Source organism: Caretta caretta, chromosome 14 (genome assembly GCF_965140235.1).
Source record: "Caretta caretta isolate rCarCar2 chromosome 14, rCarCar1.hap1, whole genome shotgun sequence".
Classification (NCBI taxonomy): Eukaryota; Metazoa; Chordata; order Testudines; family Cheloniidae; genus Caretta; species Caretta caretta.
This window is the reverse complement of record NC_134219.1, coordinates 40,155,836-40,179,403: the sequence shown is the minus strand read 5'-3', so window position 1 is coordinate 40,179,403 and position 23,568 is coordinate 40,155,836. Positions and strand designations below refer to the sequence as shown.

The following is a 23,568-nucleotide window of genomic DNA, read 5'->3' as shown; positions in this document are numbered from 1 at the left end:
AAGCAGGAGGCTCGCTCAGATCTGGCAGGGGGTGAACCCCCTCTAGCCCGAGCCCACCCCTGGCAACATCCCTGGCTTGTCCCGGAGCTAGAGAGGATCTTTTAGAAGGAGGCATCCAGCCCTGATTTAAAGACTGCAAATGACCCAGAATCCACCACAGCCCTGGACAAACTGTTCCAATGGCCAATTGCCCTCACTGTTAAAAATGTGCCCCTTCTTTCTCACCCAAATTTGTCTCCCTTCTGCTGCCAGCCATTGGCTCTCATTTCGCCTTTGTCTAGGAGACTAAAGAGTCCCTGGCACCCAGCAACCCCTCCCTGTAGGTACTTCAAGTCAACTCTTTGTGGAAGCTTTGCTCACCTTCTCCCTGTTAAGTGACATAGTTTGAGGTTCTTGAGTCTTTCACTGTAAGGTTGCTTTTCCAGATCCCCAAATCGTTCTTGGAGCACAGGTCAGCACCACCATGTTGTGCGACGGACACTTGACAAAATTACTGGACTTAGTGACAGACATTGCAGGAAGGATTATGTCTTTCAGTCATTCAACCCAGATTCCAATTGCCATGGACATCACAACTCTGAACCATTTACCAAGGGATGTGGTGGAGTTGCCATCATCTGGAGACTTTACAGGAAGGCTGGAGTCTCCTTCTAAAAGCTACACTCCAAGTAGGGTCATAATTGATTGACTTTAAATAATGAACACGCCTTTAGAGCAGGGATGTCCTTGGGCAGTGCTGTAACCCCTGAGGCTCAGAGTTATGGGGCAGCTGTGTCTGATTCAAAGAGAGGGGCTGAGAGCCCCAGTCAGAAGTATGCACCTCCCTCCAGCCCAGGATTTAGGTGCTGAACTTTTTGAGGGGGCAGGTTTGGGACACACTCCTCTTAGCATCTCCCAGGGGCTACCTTAGGCGCCTGCCTGCAGAGCACGCTGGCTTTTGTGACTCCCAGTCTTAGTCCTGTCGCTCCCCATTCATTGTCCAGGGAGCCTGAGTATCTGTCTCAGGCATTGTGAACCCCAAGGGTGTTTTCCTTGCTGCTGACAAGCTTGGAGTTGCTCCACTCTACGTTCCTGTGTGAATCACAGAAATGCAGGGTGGGAAGGAACCTTGAGAGGTCCTCACTGCCCGGCGCAAGATGACCCCAGTGCCCTGCTATTGACACAACCTAAATCAGTGGTTTTCAACCTGGGATCCGCACACTATGTCTAAGGTTTCCAAAGGGGTTTGCACCTCCATTCAAAATTTTTTAGAGGTCCGCAAATGAAAAAAAGCTTGAAAACTACTGACCTAAATGATTCTGTATTGGAATGGGTACTGACAGCAGTGAGATAGGATGTGAGAGTGGTCTGCGGCTTTAATGACGGGTAGGGAAAGCATAGGGTTAGTTGGTATCATGCATGCAACAGCGAAGGGATTGCTGTGACACAGGGGCCCCTTGGTGCCAACTGGCAAAGAGTTTGCTGTTTACAAGCAACTCCTGTCTCAGAACTGACAAACTCACTACAACTAATACATCTTTTTCAACGTGTTTATCCATAAAGGGTAGCATCCAAGTTTTCTACTGAAAGCTTGTAATGTACTGCTACTCAATTATTGCAAAGTGTACATATAGGGAATAATGTAGCTGTACTAAAAGTTTTGCTCTTATGGTCTTGGAGTAAGAGTTAGTCAGCAGGGAATCCTGTCTCGGTGATGGCCCATTTAACTGGGAGGGAATTGTCATCCCTCCCTGGCTCATCTATTATGTAATGTTTCACTCAATTGTCTACCAACCCAGAACAATCAACGGAAAGCCAAAGACACTATAAACATCAAAACCCCATGGAAGCAAAAAAGACGAAATGACAGGGAGGGGACGGCCCTGTCTGGGAATAAAGACAAAAGACTGATTCCGTACATGACAGGAGAAAGAGACTGCACTCGTTCACTGAGGAGGTACCTGGCCGAGCAGGGGTACTTTATGAAAGACCAGGTCCTAGCTCCGTGGGGCCTGCAATCCCTGTGACAGACTGAACTTTGGGGTGAGAATCTACTTTATTAGATAGGAAAGGTGACCATGAGTAAGCTTAGGCCCTAGTTTGTGCTTTATGATTTTGTTTTGTATGTAGCCATTTGCTTCTGTCACTCACTCTTGTTTCTGTGTGAATCTCTGTTCTTTATTAAATAAATTCCCTTTTGTTTTACTGTGACTGAACTCAAGTGCTGTGTGACAGAGGACCGGGGGCGGGGGCGGTAAGGTGAAACTAAGGAACCCAGCGATCGGGGTGGATGCCAGAAGGGGACACTTTGAAGGGACTCAGGAGCTGGGGTGCATCGACTGTGAGGCTGCAGGGCTGGTGGAGACCAAAGGAGAGCGTCTGAGCGGCCAGTTGTGTCTGGAGCTCTCACTCAGCCAGCACAGGCAGGACTCCCTCGTGCTGGAGGCAGGGGGTAACAAGGTGACTCCCAGCCCTGGGCACCCCGAGAAGCATCATAGTTGTAAAAGTCTGGTTACATTTTACAGGGCCTGGCTCAGCACTGAGGGCCAGGCAGCTGTAGATATACCCGTCCATTGCCGTGACAAGGCAGAGAGGCAGCGTGTGTATTATGGTCATGGGGGAGGGGCAGCACGCACTGAGGGCAGAGTTAAGGTGACTTGGGCTTTTACCTTACCTGAAGTTTGAGTTTTGCTGAACGCAATGGTATGGAAGGGCACAAGCTTTCCCCTTAGCCGCACGGTTGCTCTGTGATTCTGCAGTGTTCCTCCCCATACTTTGGTTATAGTGAAGTGGCTTTCAACCTTTATTCATTGCAGACTCCTAAAAAATTTCCAAGGAAGGTATGCACCCCTCTGGAAATCTTACGCAGACTACGGACCCCCAAGGGGTCTGTGGACCACAGGCTGAAAACCACTGGTTTAGTACAATAGCAGTGCCTCGCAATGTTTGCAGTTGCTACCAGGACTGCCATGGCAAGTTTTAACACAATCTGCATAAGCATGTGAATTTTAGAGCACTTGGAGTCATCCACTTAACAAGAAGGGCTTCCCAACCTTGGCTAGGGCGGAGCTGCCCTGGCTCTCCATTACTGTATGAAGTAGGGGGAGAATGAAGGAGAGAGGATCCACCCATCTATCTGCAGCAGATTGGGCTCAGAGAGGTGGGAAGTGGCCCACTCATCTCCCTGAGAGGTTCTCAGCTGAAAGAGAACACCTAGGAGGGCTCAATACAGCCTGAAAGCACAGCTCTGAGGCACGTGAACTGCCCCTGTTCACTTTAGTGGGGGTTCCCCTCCCTGCACCCCAGGGCTGGAGAGTTTCTGGTGTGTCAAGCACCCCCCTTCTCAGCAGTGTGTCCTTGGTACATGCCCCAAACCTGCCTGTTCTCAGCTCCCCCATCCAGAGGGGCAAGGGCTCCCCTGATCCTGGCCCACAGAAAGGCTAACTCCACCTGAACCTGATTCAGGTAGGAGGAGGCTAGAAGAAGGGGTCAGACCCCCATAGGCAGGCAGGCAGGGCCAAAAAAATACTGCAGAGCTGTGTGGGGACCATAAATTGGAGTGACCAGGACATCTCTGTAAATGCGCATGAGCTAGCCCTGACATTAGTACAGACACACACAGACTTTCGCTGCCATTCAGCTGGTTGTGGACATCCAAATCCCCTCAGCACTTTTGAAATCTCAGCCTGATCTCCCTGGGAAGGGAGTGACTCAACGCAGGCACACCTCCTCCTAGCTGGTCTGGGAATCAGTTCTCTCCCCATCTGGTGCCCTCTTCCATGAGTTGCTCACATTGTTACCCCTCCCTATAACTCAGGGTGCTCCCTTCTTGTGACTCAGCCCTCCGGCCAGGTCACTATGTGGCACCCCAGGGTAACGCAGTCCCAGCCGACAAGCTATCCATCTGCCTTCTCAGGCAGCTTGTGTCCCAACGCCAGGTCCTGAGCCACTTTACCGGTGGGGGGACCCAAGCACCCTCTGACTTGCAAGCTAGGCCTGCTCAGTCTCAGACCTGGTTGCTGCAGCCCAGCGCTCTATCTCCTTGCCTTCCCCTGGGTTCACCCCTGGAGCTTCCTCCATGCCCCTTTGCTACTTCACTCCTCTAGATCTCTTGTCAGACTCCCTAGCTCAGGGCACAACTCCAGGACTTCTTTATCCCCCTGGATCTCCTCCTTGTCCCAGGCCAACTCCCTTTCTCTCCAAGGAACAACTGCAGACATCCTGCTTCCCAGCAGCTCATTCCTGCATGGGCTTCCTGGCTTGATAATGCTCGCCCAGCTCCTCCCACAGCTGGGCTTCACCTGCCATTAGGCCCTATCAAGCCCTGGTTTCCCTCCAGGTGCAGCATCGAAGGTTAATTGGCCCCTCCCAGCCCACATTAACCCACTCAGGGCTTGTGTGGGGTGGACACCCCATCACACCCACATACCCAGTGCAATTTTCTTGAGCTCAAAGTCCTTACAAGAAAGAGAAGCATGGCTAACCCCCTTTTGCAGATGGGGAAACTGAGGCACGGAGGAGTCATGTGATTTGCTCAGGGTCACCCAGCTGGTCAGTGGTAGGCATGGAAATAGACAGCAGGCTCCCAGCTCCCCAGCCACTGCCTCCCAGGATATAAACACCAAGTTAGTGAAGAAAATGATAGAGCCCAGGATTGTCAAAGGGCCTCACGGGGGCCAGCTGAAATTCCAGGGGAGCTGGGCCTCTATATCCCTCTCAAAGCCCTTTGAAAATCCAACCCTAAGAGAGGGGATATTATGTCAATGTTTGGGTTTGTTTGTTTGGTTTTTTTTTGCATGTGTTTATTCTCCTTGACATGAGACAGGAGAGATTCTCTTGCCATGAGCACCCTGACAGTGCTATGAACTAAGGTGAATGGAGTGTTAACTAACAGAGATACATGTGTGATTAATTCAAAAGTTGACGTGGGAACATGGAGGTTTTTGGGGGGGTTTCCCCAAGGTCAGACTGGCAGAGCCTGGGGGGTTTTCGCCTTCCTCTGCAGTGCAGGGCAGGGGTCACTTGCTGGCTTGAACTAGTGTAAATGGTGGATTGTCTGTTACTTGAGGTCTTTAAATCAAGATTTGAGGACTTCAGTAACTCAGCCAGAGGTTGGGGGTCTATTCCAGGAGTGGGTGGGGTGAGGTTCTGTGGCCTGCGATGTGCAGGAGGGCAGACCAGATGATCATGATGGTCCCTACTAGCCTTAAAGTTAACGTGATCTCCGGGGGGAAGACAGAAGCAGCATCCAGCAGAGCCCCTCTCAGCTGCAAGGGGTGCTGCAGGAGGCGATGGTGACCTGCTGTACAGCCTGGATCCATTTCATTTGAAACACATTAATTTCACTGACACTCTGCTTAGGACAAAAATATTTAAAAAAACAAACAGAAAAACAAACCAACCCAAAAGGCTGCTTCATTCTGTGCTCATTAAAACCATTCCTGTTAGCAAAGCTCCTTCTAAAAAGAACTCTCTCCAATGAGTCTTGCAGTGTCTGTGAGTGTATCGAGACCGACAGGAGGACACACTGGTCATTACAACTTCGCTTGTCTTAATGAGCACTCAGAGAAGGGCTCAGCCCAACACAGGGCTGGGCCCAACCTGGAGAGCTGACAACTCTCTCGAGGAATTACGGGCCAGCAGCAGAAACAAAGTTACTCGTTGCTTTAATGGGTCCCGCCGCGGGCCATCAGAATGGCAACACTGCTGGGAAATGCCAGTCTCGGTGGCAGTCTCGTGGGGGCTGATTAGATCAGAAAGTCAGAGGCATTGATTAAAGTTAGACAAAGGAAGGGATGGGTCTGTTCCTATGCAGATAGCCCTGATGGGTAAAGCCAAAGCAGTCAAGCCGTTCATTCCCAGTGCCTGTGACAGGTGATCCCCCCCTTCGTAAATTCCATCAGACCCTCAGGTAGTAAGGGAATGTGAGGGACTTGCTGGGGGGGGTGCAGTGAAACAGACATGTAAGCAAACCTCAGTTTCCCACGAGGTTAGCAAAGGCGTCATGGCCCAGGGGCACTGAGCAAATAGCAATTCCAGGTTTCTAGGCCTCAGTGACTGACGGGCATTGCTGTCCTGCCCGCAACCCCTACCTCTGCTGATGTCCTCAGTCCTAACCCACAGCCCCCTTTTTCCCCACCCCGTTCCATCTCTGGGCTCACACACACACAGCTGTGCTGCTGCCCCTCCATCCCGACCTGCAGCCCCCTGCGGTCCCAGCCCTGACTCCCTGACAGCTCTGCTGAGGGATCTCAGCCCTGACTGACAATACCCCTGTTGTGCCCGTCCTAACGCTGCCCATACATCACAGCAAGGAGCTGTCATTGCTGCCCTGCCCCAAACACACAGCGCTGACAGTTCCCGTCCGTCCTGACCCTCTGCGATCCAAGTCCACCCCCCACCAGAGCTCTGTCAATGCACCACAGTTGTGACCGGCAGCTCTCTTCCTGCACTGCTCCTGCCCTGTCTGCAGCACGCAGGCGAAGGAGCCTGGCCCAGGCCCTGCGTCCTCAGAGCTCTGGTATTTCTGTGGAGTTCTGAGCTCCGGCAGCCCCTGCCAGGCCAGGCCCAGGCCAGAACTGAGCTGTCTCCGTGCCTCACAAAGCAGCTTGCACTTCTCCCCCCTCACCCACCCACTCTTAGAGAACAAGTGTCCTTCCTTCCGAGAGGGCGCAGAAGGGAAATACGCACACACCCCCACACCCGAGCGAGAGAAGAGGACAGCAGGGATGCATGCACCCGCACCCACACACTGAGCAGGTCTCATTCCCTCCAGCAGGGGACAACAACAAAACACACACACACAAATACACAGCAGATCCCACAGCCTCCGGCAGGGGGAACACCCTCACACACATACTGTCCCAGATCCACAGGATCGGTGCTGCGCCCCCAGCTTTGGAACAGTCCCTTGGTGGATCCCCTTCAATGGGCCAGACCCCCAAAGGGTCTCACTCTCCCTTCAGGAGAAGCCCTGTGGCATCACCACCTCCTGGACTGACCCTCTGAGAGAGATGTGCAGGGACCCAGGCGCCTCCCCCAGGATTCACAGTGACACTCGGGCAGCTTGTGCAAAACAGCCGGGTTTATTAGTCACGTGGTCACAGCCTTGGAAGCTCTTAGGTTAGCACAGAGAAATGAAGGTGAAAACATCGTCCGTTCTGGTCAGCCCGGGGCCCCGCCCAGCCGGAGTGAACCCCATGTCCAGGCTGTGTCTGTGTGTCTGTCGAACCTCTGTAGTCAGTTCCCAGGAGAGAGCGCGTCCGGAAGCCGCCTCTGACCCCCCAGCTCACCCCTTCCCAGGCCTCCGTTCTCCAGCTAGCAGGTGGGTGTCTTTGCTCAGCTTCCCTGCAAGAAGGGGGGAAATCCAGGCAGCGCTGGCATTGTCTCACTGGCCCCCTTGTTCATCTGGGTCAGTTTCAAACAGTTTCTTAACGACTCTTCATGCCACCCAGACAGGGAGCTGACAGGCACACTCCTCTGTCTTTTAGCCTTTCCTGAAAACACACGGAGTCCTTTTCCCCGCACTGGGTAACCACGTGCCATAGAGGGGAAACCGAGGCACATAGTGAGGTCATAAAAATATTACCAAAAATTCCCCCTTCCTCACATATACACATGCACACAGAGCAATATATCACCAAAAATGTTAAACTTCTGTTATAGACCTGGGTCTTCATAGTGTGAATCAGAATTCACCTTCCGTGACTTAAGTGGAGCTAATGCATTAAAACACCTGACACCCTGATTTGTCTCCAGAGGTCAGTTTCTAACCTTGGTCTCACTGGTGTAAGTTTGGAGAAGAAGAATAATTTATAAGAATAGTTTGGAGCATGTGATGGGGATCCAGAGACCGTAGCTTTAATATCAGAGGGCCTGGACTTTCTTTGCGACCTCAGCCAAATCACTTAGGCAAAAGTTTTCAAACTCAGGTGCCTAAAGTTAGCCAGCAAAAATCCCTACTAATCAAAGTGGCCAGACTTGTAGGTGTGTTGGGCACCTGCATTTCTCAGTGACCTGTCTGGGAGCCAGGGCTGCCCAGCAATCCTGAAAAACACACCCAGACTAAAACAGAGACGTTAAGGCTAAGATTTTCAAACTGCCTAAGGGATCTGGATGCCCAATTTCTCTTCATTTCTAGGGGAGTTAGGCATCTAACTTCTTTAAGCACTTGTGAAAATTCCACAAAGCACCTAAATACCTTTAAAAACCTGTCCCTCTGGATACTAGGATTAGATGCTTTTGACAGTGTGACCCATCTCCTCTCTGTGCCTCAGTTTCGCCAGATGGGGCTGGGGCTGAGGTCTACAGTTGTGCCAGATGAGAACTAACTTTGGCACTTTGAAAGCAGCTTTATAGAAGCTAGATGTCCAAATCCCATTGAAATTCAGTCGGATTTAGGTGCCTAATTATTATTAATTTTAGGTCCCCCAATTTGAAAATGTTGGCCACAAATCAATCTTCCTAAAGCTGTTCATTTGGGAAAAGCAGAGGTTGCAATTTCATTGAGGAGCAGGACGCTTAATGCTAAACGATTGTTTTGAACAGCCACGGATCACAGTTTTGCCAGGAGACTCATAGATTCCCAGCTGTTCCAAGGGCGGAAGGGACCCCTGGGATATAGTCTGTTCTGGGCATAGCACAGGCCAGAGACCCTCACCTACGGACCCCAGCGTGACGGTGATGGCTGAGCGTGTGTTGGAGGCATTGGACTGGCCCTCGGAACTCCCAGCTCAGTTCCTGGCTTTGCCCCAGATGCCCTGTGTGGCACTGAGCGCGTCGCGTAGGTTGATGTTTTCAAACTAAATGTGATGGGAATTGTGTATCCAAATCACCTAGTTAGGACTGGAAAATATCAACCTTAAACTCTGTGGGCCAGATCCTCAGCTGGAGCCAATCAGCCGTCGCTCCATTGGAGTCACTGGGCAGATCCCCAGGTGGTGTGACCCAGCCGTAGCTCCACTGGACTCATCTCCTCCCTGCGTGTGCTCAGACACGACAGTGCTCAGAGGCATTTACCTACCTAGATAGACAGTGGGGGCAAAACCTGTCCCCACTGAGCTCAAAGGCCAACCTCCCATTGGCCCTGTCTCACCAGAATTGGGGCCTACGTGCGTTTCCTGCTGGTGACTTAATACAAAGGCAAATCTCGGCGGGTGCCTGGGGCGCTGCGATCCCATCCACAGTCCAAGCGCCCCAACCAGCCCTTGCTGCTTAGGAGTTTTGACTGACAAATGGGAAGCATTTGGAAGCGAACCGGTAAAGAGAAAAGATGGAGAATACAGCAGATCTCCATGAAATTCTGGCTGCTTCATGCAGTCGCCAGAGGGCAGCAAAGGATAAGGAATGAGAGGGAAGCAGCATTATAGGGACTGGACGGGAGGGGATGACTCCCTGGTCTCTTCTGGCCTTGGAAACTATGGGACCATCTCATCTTCCCTCGTGTGTAACACAGGCCCTAGCACTGGTCGCATTCTGCGCTGTATTAACAGGCGGGTCATATGTAAGACGTGGGAGGTAACTGTCCTGCTCTACTCGGCCCTGGCGAGGCCGCAGCTGGAGTACTGTGTCCGGTTCTTGGCACCACACTTAAGGAAAGATGTGGACACATTGGAGAGAGTCCAGAGGAGAGCAACAAAAATGACCAAAGAGTTAGAAAACCTGACCTGTGAGGAAAGGTTAAAATACTGGGCATGTTTCGCCTTGAGACCAGAAGACTGAGGGGGACCCGACAACAGGCTTCCAATAAGCGAAGGGCTGTTCTGAAGAGGACGGTGATCCATTTTTCTCCATTGCCACTGAAGGGAGGAGAAGCAGCAACGGAGATTCAGGTTGGATATTAGGAAAAACTCTCTCTCTCTCTCTCAGGGTAATCGAGCTCTGGACCAGGCTTCCAAGGGAGGTTGTGGAATCCCCGTCACTGGAGGTTTTTAAAACCAGGTTGGACAAACACCTGTCAGGGATGGTCTAGGTTTACTCTTGCTGACTCAAAGATTAAAGGATTTATTCCAAGAGGAGGTGTGAAATATACATTTGATAAGTGAAGTTTCTTGCTCAGAACTATTTCTGCTTCAGTAACTGACCAAGATGTTACCCTTCATGTATCTACCCTAGGCATTATACCTCACCCAGCACTGTCGTATCTGACTCCCAAGTATTTTTCAAGTTATCTCATAGCACAGCTGTAAGTGGGAATATCATCCTCATCCCTATTTTTCAAAGGGGAAACTGAGGCACAAAGCAATGAAGTGACTTACCCAAGGTCACGCTATAATTAGGTGATGGGTGCTGAGTTCAATTCTCATCCCTATGTTCCCCAATCCAGTGCATCACTGGGATACTCTCTGCAGGCCAGTCTTAGATAGCGCACCCCATCAATATTTCGGTGACCACACTGTATTAAGTTTATGTATCATTGTGGGCCAGGAATTGTACATAACTCCATGGGGGAGGGCTATGCCAGCTCCTCCAGGAACCAAAAATACCAGGGGAGGGGTGAGTAAAGCAACGCAACTCACCATCTATGTCTACACTGCACCCTATGCCCGGGCTCTGACTCATGTCTGAGCCCAAGGCCCCCTTCTGCGTGCACACAGGTCAGTCTGACTCAGCGCAGGAAGCACTCAGGGCCAGGGTCCTAGGATGCTGCTCGGGGGATGGGTCAGAGCCTGACTCCCACTGAGACTCGGGTCCAAGCCCTGTCATTGTGCAGTGTGGACGCGGGTCAAGCCGCAGACCCAAGTCTGCACAGTGCAGTATGGACATGTTAGCACAGCTAACCAAGACCCAGGTCCAGCACTGTAAACCCAGGCTTCCAATGAAGCGTGGACACTCAAGCACGGGCTTGGAAACACCGAGTCCACAAGCCTGGGTTTACAATGCAGTGTAGACACCCCACCGCAGACTGATCCGCTCAACAGAAGTTCCACGCCCTCAGGGGGGTTCGCACACATTGGGTCAAGCTGGCTTTTCCAGAAACGAGGAAACAAAGAAAGGACTTTTGCTCTGAAAGGATGAGCTTGAACTGACTCGGACCCATCTACGGACAGGACCTTGTGGGCTGGTGGAAGCATTGGAAGGACTCTGACCTGCTGGGGCCCCATAAGACTGACGGGTGACTCCTGCTATACTCAGTGTGTTTACATCCGTTTCTTGTCTTTATTATGGTTTCTCTGTGATGCTTTTACCACAGTAGAAGCCAGAAGTCCTGAGTCCCAGTCCCCCCTACTCAACCCACTAGGCCACATTTGCCTCCAGGAACCAAAACAGAACCTGGGAACGCCATGGGCCAGTCCCCTGCTCTCGTCGCTAGCATGCCAAGCCCAGCCAGAGCCAAGGAGAGGACCTCGGACCCAGGACCAGACAGGAACGGATGGGGCATTACAGGCTGGAGGGTTCATACATTAATGGGTGTGCTACAGTACGTGAGGCTGTTTATGGTCACATATGTGTGAGAACAGATGGTCGTATGTTTTTATTTTGTTATTCTGTGTGTGGATTTTCTATCTATCTAAAGGCTCAGGTATACAGACTGGCTCTGCTTCAAAGTCCACTGGAGTCAGCTAGAAGCTGGGATATCCAAAGGCGCCGAAGGAAGCTAGGCAATCAGCTGCTACCAACGGAGTTTATCTAAAGACCACTGGAAAGACTCACTCCGGCTGGAGTTTCAGAGAGAGCTGGGGAACAGCTCCCATTGAAAAGAGCCTTTCCTCTGACTTCATTGGGTCTGGAACAGGATAGTAGGTTGGGATTTTCAAAGAGGACAAATCCCCTGGAACTGGGTGCCTCAACCACTTCTTCCAAAATCCCAGCCACAGGGTTTAATTTGCAAAAGCCTCGTAATATGGGCTGAAATACTGTGCCCGTTGGAGTCGAAGACAAAACCGCCTTTGATTTCAATGGACCAGGGTGTCACTGCTGGTATTGAAGTCCCACTATTCACAGCGGGAAGTGAGAATTAAGATCTCTGAATTCCGTCTGGCCTTTGGGGAAATCTCAGTCCCAGGGCAGCATTCCTTCAGGCCTTAAGGCAATTAATCCATTACCTGGTATCTTAATCCTTCCCTGGAGTCGCTGCACAATGTGGCTGTAAATTGAATTTATTGAGTTGCCTTCTCAGACACGGAAAGGCTGAAATAGGGACACCACCCAGCACAGAGTCATATGCTGAAAGCTGTTCAAAGGAGGTCAGTACTGGCTAACATGAAGTGGGAAAACTGTTTGCTTCTTCCTTATGTTCCTGCAGTTTCTTGATAAAAATAGCACTTTCTTTCCAGGGAATTAACCAGCTGAGGTCTTTCATCTTTTGCTTGAGTCCCAGGATGTCCTGAGAAGGGCCCGGTGCTGCCCAGGATGGACACAGCGTGAGCATTAACCGTCGAGATGGACGGTCAGGTTTTGAAGCATTTCTTCCTGTGGTAGAGAATTCAGCAGCTGGTGAACGGGGAGGGATTCACAACACGCAGCACGGGGCAAGCTTCCTCCATCTGCTGCCTGATTCCACCTTTCAGCCTTCACCACAGAATTGCACTTGCCAACAGCACTGTTCAGCTGGAAAATGACTGACCAGCTCTAGTCTGGACCTAGGCAGAGAGGAAATGAAGAATTAAGCCAATCACTGTGCTCGTGTTTGCGTTCAGGATTGTCCAGCGAAGAGAAAACTGCCATTACGACAAAAGGAGGTCGTGTTTGGACAAGCAAAGATCCGGTTGGTCTGGCTGGCTGTCCAGTAGCTGAACTCTGTGCAGATGGGACTAGGTTGACACTGGATGGCTCAGGCAGGGTGAGGTCAGTGCAGCCACCTCTGGGGTGGGGGCCAGGGGCTGTTTACAGAGGGACCCCTCAGTCATTTGTAAAAAGCCAAGAGATGTGCGACATTGATGCAGGCGATCCCGAAGACTCCCCACAATGCAGAGAGGAGGCGGCGGCTGTGAGCAGCGTGGGGGTTACTCAAGAGTGGGTCAGAGTGGGGTGGAGCTGGGGGGCAGCCATCGCTCCTCTTCAGCCAGCGGGAGGCAGATGCATCCGAATTGGTGGCAGTGGTGGGATCCCGGCTGGGGGTTTGCTCCGGGCTGGGCACAGGCCAGCCAAGTGGGTCTGCACCCAGTGTCCCCTGCTGGCCCTCGGGCTCCCAGTTGGACGCCCAGGGTAGTTTGGGGAGCGTGTGCGGGGATCCTGGAGGGGGCTCAGAGCCCGAAGATGGCAGGGCCAATGATGCAGCCCAGCAGGGCGTTGGCAGCTTCCAGGGACTCACTCAGCTGGGCCCCTGAAATGAGAGGGGGGCACTGGAGAGACACCAGCCTGGGGAACGAGGGGAGGGCCTGGGGGCAAAGGGAACAGAGCTCACAGCATGTGGGGGACTGGCGTGGGGGTTGGGAACCTGGGAAATAAAGGTGCTGGGGGGCGGGGCACGGAAACCCCAGAAGGGTGCTGGGATTGGGATGGGGAGAGGCTGGGGATGGGGGCTCTCGAGGGCTGGGCTGTGGGGCCCCCGGGGGCAGGAATCTCAGGAATGGGAGCCCTGGGACCCATGGGGCACAGGCTCTCAGGGCCCTGAAGGGGGCTGGGCTATGGGGCATGGGGGGCAGGCTCATGGCTCTGGGCCGTGGGGACAGGGGCGTGAGGATGGAGGTTCCTTGGGCCCAGGCTTAGGGGCCCCATGGGGCAGGGGCTCTCAGGGTCGAGACCCTGGATCCTGTCCCTGCCCCCCACCCCCTAGGCCCCCTCTCACCTGCTCAGTCCCGCACCCAGCCCACAGCCTTGGCCTCCAGCAGCTCGACTCGTCGCACTGCCCCATGGCCTGGCCGTGCAGCCAGACCATGGCCAGCACCGTAGCCCAGATGCTGGGGGTCACGTCCTGTGGGGGGCAGGATAGAGACAGCCTGAGTCAGCGCCCAGCCTGGCCCACTCCCCTGACCTCCATCCCTCACCCAGCCCTCCCCCTTCCCTTGGGACCCCCCCACTCCATCCCCCCACCCCAACTCAGAGGGTTCCTATCACCCCCGCTCCAGCACTGTGGACCCTCTACCCAGATGCCCAGTGCCATGTCCAGGGAGTAGAGAGATGGCCTGAGACAGGGCCCAACTTGGGCACCTCCATCTGTCCCTGGGCCTCCTCGATCCAATGCTCCGATCCCGTTAGGGGGTTCCCAGCCCCCCGATCTGGGCCAGTCTCACCCACTGGGCTCCAGGTTCAGGAGTCCTAGAATCCAGTCACCCTCAGACTACCCCCCGCCCCCGACTGGGTCACCCCCAATCTCATCTGGGAGCAGAGAACAGGCCCAACCCATGGCACCTGTCCCTGATCTCTCCCCTCTCCTCTGCACCCCCGCTCACCTCACTGGGTATCCTCCCCCTGGCGTCGGTCTCACTCACCCCCAGCACAGCAGCCAGCCAGGGGTCCAGGTTCCACGAGACGTCGGCATTTTGCAGAGACACCAGCCTCAGCAAGGGAGACTCCTCCAGTGCCCGCTCTGGGGAGAGACACAGGAAGATGGGGCTGGCACAGGGTTGTGGGAACAGAACAGCGACATGGCCTGTCCAGGCTGGGGGACAGCCAACAACCTTAACTGTCACCCTCTGTGTGGCCTTAACTCTGTCCCTCCATGGGTGTCCTTAACCTGCTCCTCTGCACACTTTACCCCACTACAGACATCCTTAACTCTGCCCCTTCTTGCACCCATGGGATGATAATTAACTTTCAATTGGAGATGGGCACCCAACTCCCTGTGACTGTTCCTGCCCAGGCATTAATTCCACAACCTCACGGTGTTTCTCAAACACAGTCGGTCCCCGGGACCATCCCCCACTTCAACCTGAGATACAGACCTACATCCGCAGAGAGACACAAGAGTCTAAAGGGGTAGTGGGGGATGGGATGTTAGAGTCTATATCGTATTATAGCCATGCATGGGCCAGGGTTACGGGGCAGAGTTAAAGTTATCTGGGCTACAGTCACTTTGTATTTCCAGACTCTCCAAATGCAGGTTTTAAGGTAACCTTCACTTTAAAATTTCTGCCTTTCGTGGGTTTCTTCGTTTATAAAGCAAAAGGTGTCAAGAAAGACTTTTGAATCCCTGAACTCGCCTGTACAAACCTCCAAGCTCAGACCCAGGTTCACAAGGTTTTTTTGCCTGGGAATTTCCCTCTGGCTTTATTTCAGAGAAAACTGCTCAGAGACATTCCTGTTACGAGAAACTACTGATCCCCGCCCCACACACACACCCTTAGCTCACTGACACAAACTCACACCCCAAATTCCACCTTCACAGAGTTTTTTGCCTGGGGGTTTCCTTATTTTTTTAGTCATTTTCTTTCGAGATAATTTGCTTCATGACACTAAAAAAAACAGCCAAGAATTCCCCCTTCCTCAGCGACACAAAGGTTTTTCACCCAGGAATTTCCTTCGTTTTCTATGTCGTTTTTAAAGACTTGCACAGCTCCGTGACCTTCAGGGCACATGGGTCTCTAACCCGATGAAGCGTCACCCTGGCGTTGGCCCACCCCCGGAGTCCTGACTCCCAGCCCCCTTCACCGTTCTGGGGTGCCGTCTCCGGTGGGGCCCCCTGATTGCAGGACTGTCTGCCCTTGTGTTGGGCCCCCCCGGCTGAGCTTTGGGAGGCCACGGAGCCAGGACAGGCGCTTGCGAGGGAGGAGATGGCCGGCGCTGGACTTTGGGTGCTGCAGGCACACGTGACAGAGGTACTCACGTGCCGCAGCCAAGTCACAGGACAAGCGCCCGAAGACGCTGAGCTGGTTCGGATCGTCCAGGCACACTCCGCTCGCCGGCCGCTCGCAGATGGGGTCTATCGAGACCCAGTCTATCACCTCCATATATTCCATGATGAAATCGAAATTTAGGGAGTAGATGGACAGAGAGAGAGACAGACGGACACAAAAACAGACCCAGAGAAGCAAAGGGAGGGAAGAGAATTCCGCCCCCCCCAGACACTTAGAGCCAACGCACCGCTGGGACCCCTCCTCCATACCCCCCAGCCCCTTTCCCCGAGCTGGGACCCCCCCACACCCAGCCCCATCCTCCTCTCCCCGCAGCTCCATCACAGCCAGGATCTCCCAGCTCTTGCCCCTTCCCCCCTGGCTGTGACCCCCAGATCCAGTCCCCACAGCCCCATTCTTCTCCCCTCAGCCAGGACCCCTCCTCCAGCCCCAAGGGATGCAGGGGTGGGTGCTGCACTCCATGGATGAGGGCAGGATGCTGGGGGGCGAGAGGCCCCTACTAGCCAGGTCTGCTCATGACAGCAATGTGCCCGCCCCTCCTGTCCCTGCATCTGCCCGGGACGGTCTGTCTGTCTGACTGGGTCTGTTTCTCTCTCTGCGTCTCTCCGTCCTGTCCCCGTCTGGGTCTGTCGGCTGATTCTCGGTCTCTGTCCCTGTCTGACTCTGGGTATCCGCATGCCTGTCTACTTCTGTCCGTCTGTCTGGCACAGACCCCTCTCTTCCGGCTGGGGTGGGGGGCGGTGCTACTCCCCGTCTCACCATGCTAGTGCCCCTGCTCTCCCCATGCCCCGGAGGTATTGGGATTTGGGTCGCCGTTACCCTGGAGCAGGGAGGGGGCAGCACAGCCCCCGGGAGTCAGGGGGGCAGGGAGAGGGGCAAAGGGACATTACCCCATAAACATGATGCCCCCCCGCATGCCCCTTCTGGGTCCCCCCCCTTACACTGGGATCCCCCTGTGCTGGGATACCTCCCTGGCGCCAGGTTCCCCCACCTCCTCGTACCGCCCCCAGTGCCAGGTTCCCCCTCCCACCTGAGTTCCCCCCACATGCTGGGTCCCCCCCTGGCGCCAGGAGCCCCAGCCCCTTTGGGGGTTACCTGCCAGCGGGACATCCCATCTCACCAGCTGCCCCCGCTCCACGTCCACCCCCACGTAGGCCGTGAGGGAGCAGACGACCCCCGAGCTCAGGCTGGCCTCCAGTGCCCGGCGCCCGTCCCCCTCCGACCCCGTGCCCACGGCCCCCTCCAGCTCCAGCAGCAGCGACTTGGCGGCCAGCCGGTGAACGGGCAGCCTGTGTCAGGGAGAGAGATTCACGGGGTCAGCCCTGGACACCTGGGTTCCAGCCGCTACGGAGAGGGGAGCAGGGTCTAGCGGGATGGGGGTGGGTGGGTGCCAGGACTCCTGGGTTCTATCCTGGCCCCGGGAAGGGAGTGCGGTCTAGTGGTCACAGAAGGGGGGCTGGTCCCTTCCTGTCTCTGTTCTGCTGGGGTGAGGACGTGGGGGGGCAGGACCCAGCTGCCTGGGGTGGGGGATGGGAGCCAGGGGAGCATTGCTGTCACCTGTCTCCATCCTGTGGCTGCAGGGAGAACTGCGGGGTCTCCTTCTAGGTCTGGTCCTGGATGCGGTACTGCAGGGTGATGCCCCCCATGGGAATGTCTGGGGGCTGCGGGGAAAGAAAGGTGGTCAGAGGTGGAATGCAAGGGGGGAGAAGATGCCCTGGGACCCCTCAGACCCAGCTTACAGAACAAAGGGGGCAAATACACCCAATGAACACCAGTTGGGAGGCTGGCTTAGTAAGCCCAATGGCCGTCATTAGGGTCCAGAGATAACAATCCCCATTGAGCTCAATGGGGCTGGAGTAGCACAGAGACTTCCAGCCCAGTGGCTATCTTTAGAGGTCAGAATTATTGATCCCCACTGAGGTCTCGTTTACACTACATACTTTGGTAGAATTACATCGCTCAGGGGCATGAAAAATCCACACCCATGAGTGGCGTAGTTACACTGACCTTAGCCCCCCGTGCAGACAGTGCTACATCGGCAGGAGAGCTTCTCCCGTCGGCTTAGAGCGTCTTCACCAGACGTGCTACAGCGGTGCAGCTGCACCGATGAAAACTTATAGTGTAGACCTGCCCTGAGATCAATGCAGCCAGGCTGGTACAGAGACCCGCAGCCCAATGGCCATTGTTAGGGGTCAGATTTATCAATTCCAACACAGATCAATTCGGCTGGGGTAACACAGAGAACCCTGGCCCAATGGCCATCGTTAGGGGTCAGAGTTAACAATCCCAACTGAAATCAATGAGGCTAGGGTAGCACAGAGACTTGCAGCCCAATGGCCATCGTTAGGGGTCGGAGTGAACTCTCCCCATTCAGAACAATGGGGCTGGGATAGCACAGGGAGCTCCAGCCAATGGCCATCGTTAGGGGCCAGAGTTATCACCCAGGAGGGGACTGTGGGGCTCCTGCCTCAGTCACTGACCCCGAGCCCAGGGGGCACCCCAGTTTGGGGGACCTCGCTCTCCCACCTGGGGCTGCTCGCGGAGCTGGGCGTAGACAAGGCACCGCTGCCCAGCAAAGATCACCTCAGGGTCCCAGTGCAGCAGCTCCGCCTGGATCCCAGAGGGCAGATCCCAGCTCAGTGAGATCCCGATCACCGACAGCTGCAGGGCCCACTTCAGAGACTGAGGCACCTGGCGGGGGACCGGCACACACAAAGTGGGCCAGGACTCCTGGGTCCTGTCCCCAGCTCTGGAGGGGAGTGGGGTCTAGTAGGCTAGAGTGGGGTCGCTGGGAGCCAGGATTGCTGGGTTCTCACCTTGGGCTGCACGCGGTCCTGGCCGGCGATGAACTCGGTGCTGCCCCCGACTGCCCGAGCAATGTCTTTGATCAGAGCCGTGGAGGCCCCATCCCCGATGCCGAAGGGGAAGCACCTGGGGTGGTGGTGGTGGGGGGGGCAGAGACCAGAGGGGGAGGGGCAGAGCTGGTGGGGCCCATCTAGTGCTGGGTGGGGGCAGGGCAGTTGGAAAGGGGCCAGTAGGGCTGGCTGGTCTGGGGGGGCTCCCCATGCTGGCGGGGCTGGGAGGCAGGGTGAGGCAAAGGGTTGGGCACATGTTGGGCACTATGGTGGTGGGGGTCCACATGATGGCAATGCTAATGGGGGCGGGGCTGGAGGGGGGTTAGGCACCCCCAGTTACCTGTGGGTCCTCTGCGATTATGTCCTGGGTGTTTTCTACCTCCCCGTCCGTAAACACGAACAGCTGAGCGGGGGAGAGACGCTGTCAGAGCCAGGGACCCCAACCCCCTCAGAGACACCCCCTCCCTGTTGGGAACGGGAGCAGCCCCCTGGAGAGTCTGCCCCACTGACCTTCCCAGAGACCCCCCAGCCCCATCCCTCCCCTCCCAGAGATCTCCCCTGAGGGGCTGACAGACGGGGACTGCTGACCTCCCCTATCTCTGTGACCCCCAACCCCGAGGCATGACCCCAAACCATCACCTGTTCACTGGCCCCTGGAGACAAGAACCCACCGACTGCTGTGGCCACTTTTCCAGGAGCTCCCTCCTGACCCCCCCACCAGTGACCTCCCTGCCCCTCCCGGCTGCAGGGCACCCCCCAGAGCTGGGCACAGCACAAAGCGCTGCCCCTCCCAGCTCTATACAGAGGTACCTCCCCCCCGGTTGCTACCTGCCAGGCCCTGCTCACACCCCCAGGGGCAGTGGCCCCCCATCTGGCCCAGAGCCCCAGGCCCACTCCGAGCAACCCCTTGGCCCTGCTCGGCTGCCCCCCAGGGCCCCCAGCCCCTCTCCGATCCCCTCTCCCAGGATCTCCCCCTTGAACAGCCTCTGAGGGGAGTGTGGGGGGGAAGGTGGACAAAGAGGGGCCTGTAATGGCGTATGGCCCAGAGCGACAGCTGGGAGCAAACACCCCATGGGCGGCAGCGGGGCACTGGGAGTGGGGGGGCACTCAGAGTTACTGCAGAGAATCCTTCCCAGGGGGCTGGCTGGGGGGGTCTCGCCCCCATCCTCTGGGCAAGCTGACTCCCACGTATGGGGTGGGGAAGGGATTTTCCCCTGGCTCAGACTGGCAGAGACCCGAGGGGGTTGGTCTCCCTCGGCAGCCTGGGGCACTCACTGGTTTGAACCGGAGCAACTGGGAGGAGTCGCTGTGACCTGACGCCTGTAACTCAGGGTTTGGGGGTGCCGGTGACTCAGCCTGAGGGGTGGGGCTGTCCCCGGGGGGAGCGAGGGGCTGAGCAGTGTCCAGGGCAGCGGGGGTGGCGGGCGAGAAGCTGGGGCCTGAGGAGACAATCACAATGGTCCCTTCTGTCCTGAAAGTCTGTGAGTCTGTCCCCGCAGGCCCGCATCCCTCTCTGAGACCCCCCACATCACCCCTCGGCCCCACAATCACTCTCCAGGCCCGCCCCAGGATGCCCCTCCGGCTGGCCCCAGTGCCCCGGCATCTGGCATGGGTGCCCGTCCCGGCAGGGGCTGCGGTAAACGGCTCGTAGCGGCTCCAAGATCTCGGTGCCCCCCAGGTGAGCCTGGAGCAGCTGGAGGCGCTGCAGGGACTCGGCCTTGGTCTGCTGGGTATTCTCCACGCTCTGCCTGCGGGGGGCGCCGACAGGTCTGGGGCTGGGACAGCCGGAGCCAGGGACACCCTGCCCCCAGCCAGCCGTGTCCCCAACCCACCGACACCCCTGTCCCCTAACCAGCCCTGCCCCCAAACCCACCGACACCCGTGTCCCCTAACCAGCCCTGCCCCCTAACCCACCGAAACCCGTCCCCCAACCAGCCCTGCCCCCTCACCCACCGACACCCCTGTCCCCTAACCAGCCCTGCCCCCTCACCCACCGACACCCCTGTCCCCTAACCAGCCCTGCCCCCAACAAACAGACATGCCCTGACCCCCAACCCACAGACACACCCTGCCCCCTAACCAGCCCTGCCCCCTCACCCACCGACACCCCTGTCCCCTAACCAGCCCTGCCCCCTAACCAAGAGACACTTTCTGTCCGCTAACCAGCCTTGCCCCCTAACCCAGCCAGCCCCCTCCCTGCCCTTCGGACTCATGGGTAGAAGGACTCGAACTCAGACCCAAAGCCACAGATGTTGAAATAACAGTCCAGGGGCAAACTCTTCAATAGGAGGACCAGGGTCCCCTGGGGACAGACAGACGGATGGAGAGTCAGCCCCACGGGCCCAGCCAGCCTGGGCTACTCCCCCGGCACGGCCCCACGGGCCCATCTAGCGCAGCCTCCCGCCTGGCCGTCCCTTGGTGCTGCTGATGCGCTGGCGGGACAGGTCTCTGCGTCCATGGGGCAGGCCGTGCTGCCGGAGCGGCCCAGCAGGAGGACAAACTCCCCGGCTGGCTCTGGGCCGGCACCGCCTCGGGCACTCTGGGCAGCAGGGTCATCATCACGGCCGGGTCGCCCATCAGGGAGCCTGCGGGGAGATGGGAGCAAGCCTGCAAATGGGGTGGGCATGAGATCGAGCCCCTGTGAGCCGCCCACTCAGAGCCCCATGACTGCCCCCAGAGACCCACCCCCACTGCTCGATTCCCCACCCCCTCAATCACCCAAAGAGTCTGGCCCAGGCTCCCCCTTTCGGGACCCACCCCGCGCCCTACACCACATCTCTCACCCCCTGGGACCTTCCCCCCACCCACAGCCCCGTTCCCTGGAACCCACCCCTCAGCCCAGAACCCTCCCCCTGCCCCACCTCCAGCACCCTCCTCCCAGCAGGGATGGCTGGGACCCAGGTGTCCAGGTGAGCCCTTACCTGGGCAGTGGTTAGGTTCCCGGCTGTATAGGTCAGGGGGGTGAGGGCTGGGAGAGTGGGGGGAGGATGGGGGGTATGAGTTATTGGGGTGGGTATTGGGCTGGGATATCAGGGGATTTCGGGATGGCTGGGGTGGGTCATATACCCTTGGGGCGGGGACTGCAGACCCTGGTGGAGTGGGGGGGGGGCACTTACCGCAGGGAACACAGTAGTGGCCTATGGGGCATTTTGGGGGCTATGTGGGTCTTTCACTGTGGTACGTAGAAGGGGCTATGGAGGTTTCAGGGGGTACAGGCTGCGGGGTCACTCACCGTGGGGTGTGTAGCTGGGGTTCTGGGGGCTATGTGGTACAGGGAGCTATGCGGGATCTAGGGCACCTAAAGGTCTGGTCTCAACATGGGGCATGTAAAAGGGGTGCAGCATGGCTGGAAGCACACAGCTGGGGTGCAGGGGAGTATGGGGGGAATCTGTGGGTCTCACCATGGGGTGCATAGCGGGGACAGGGGGATCTGTGGGTCTCACCATGGGGCGCGTGGGGGGGGTCTGTTGGTGTCACAGTGATGGTGGTAGGGGATCTGTAGGTCTCACTGAAGGGCGCAGAGTGGGGACAGAGGATCTGTGGGTCTCACAGTGGGGCACGTAGCAGAGGCGCAGGGGGATCTGTGGGTCTCACTGTGGGGCGTGTAGCGAGGGTGTAGCACGGTCGGCAGCACGTAGCGGGCGGCCCCGTCATGCTCCAGCGGCAGCTTGCAGGTGTAGCTCAGGGTCAGCATCGCCTCCTCCCCGGGGGGCAAATTCCCCAGGGAGCAACTGAACACGTCGCCCCCGGCCTCCTCCTGCTGCAGCAGGAACGAGCTCTGCCCCCCGGCCAGCGCGTGCCCGTACAGCTCCTGTGCCTGCCGGGAGAGACAGGGTCACCCCGAGATCCCCGTCCCCCAAGATCCCCCGCCCCCCCGACCAGCTCATCCCTGTACAGCTCATGCACCTGCTGGGAGAGATGGAGTTACCCCGAGATCCCCCCAGCCCGGCCCCCTTCCTCTCTCCCCCCCAGGACCCCCGCCCCCAGCACCTGTCTCTTCTCCTGGAGCTGGGCCGGGATCCAGGCCCCCCGCAGCCGGGCCTAGAAGGCGTCGACAGCCGCCTCGGCATCCACGGGGAATTTGAACACGGCCTCCACGGGCCCCAGCTCCTCGTTCCTGCAGAGCAGCTGGCAGCCCATGTCCGCCACAAAGCCTCAGATCAACACCGACACCGACCTGCGGTGCAGGGGCACTGGGGGGAGGGGGATGTCAGCCACAGGCCCCCCACGGGCACCGGGGGGAGGAGCCACGTCAGCCATGGGGCCACCCTCCCCTCACAGCACTGTCCCCCGCAGCCCTGACTCACCCGGGTCCTTGGAGCTGGTCCGGAGGCCGCAACTCATCATCTCGGCTCCGGGGTCAGGGATCTGTGTGAGGGGATGGTCGGGGGGTGAGATACGGGGTTCCCATTGAAACTGATGGGCACAGGGTGCCCTGACACCCCCCCCATACACACACACACTTAGCAATGGCTCTGAGACCCCAGCCCCACCCCTCTGCTCAGCCAGGTCCTGTGGCAGGGAGTCCCACAGGCCCAAGCTCCTGAGATCAGAGTCACGGCTCTGCCCCAACTGCGCCAGCCCCCCGCAGGGAGGGGCAGGCAGGGACTGGGGTACAGCTGGTAGTTGGGGGATGGAGAGAGAAACATAGGGGGGTGTATGGGAATGGATGGACAGATGGAAGGAAGGAGAGGTGCAGGGGTCAGACGGACAGATGGAATGAAGGGGGATGGGGGACTCGTGCATTACAATGAGGGGGCTGGGAGCCAGGACTGCTGGGTTTTATCCCCAGCCCCTGGGGGGGGGGCCTTGGAACAGCGACAGGGGTTGCAGGGGACTCGGCTCGGTCACTGGGGGGTTGTTAACCCGGCTAGGCCCTTCTCCCCACTGTCGCCCTGCAGAAAAGCAGAGGTTTGTGGAGCAGGCTCCAGCTCCTGGCCGTTCTTGGCAGGGACACGGCCCTGCTATTTACTCAGCTTTCACCCCAGGCTGGAGCAGTC

At 56.9% G+C, this 23,568-nt stretch overlaps 1 pseudogene; it reads right to left on the bottom strand.

Moving 5' to 3' along the window:
• Positions 1 to 11,429: 11,429 nt before the first annotated feature.
• LOC142068984 (von Willebrand factor A domain-containing protein 5A-like) lies at positions 11,430 to 22,915 on the bottom strand (annotated as a pseudogene).
• Between the last annotated feature and the right edge of the window lie 653 nt (positions 22,916 to 23,568).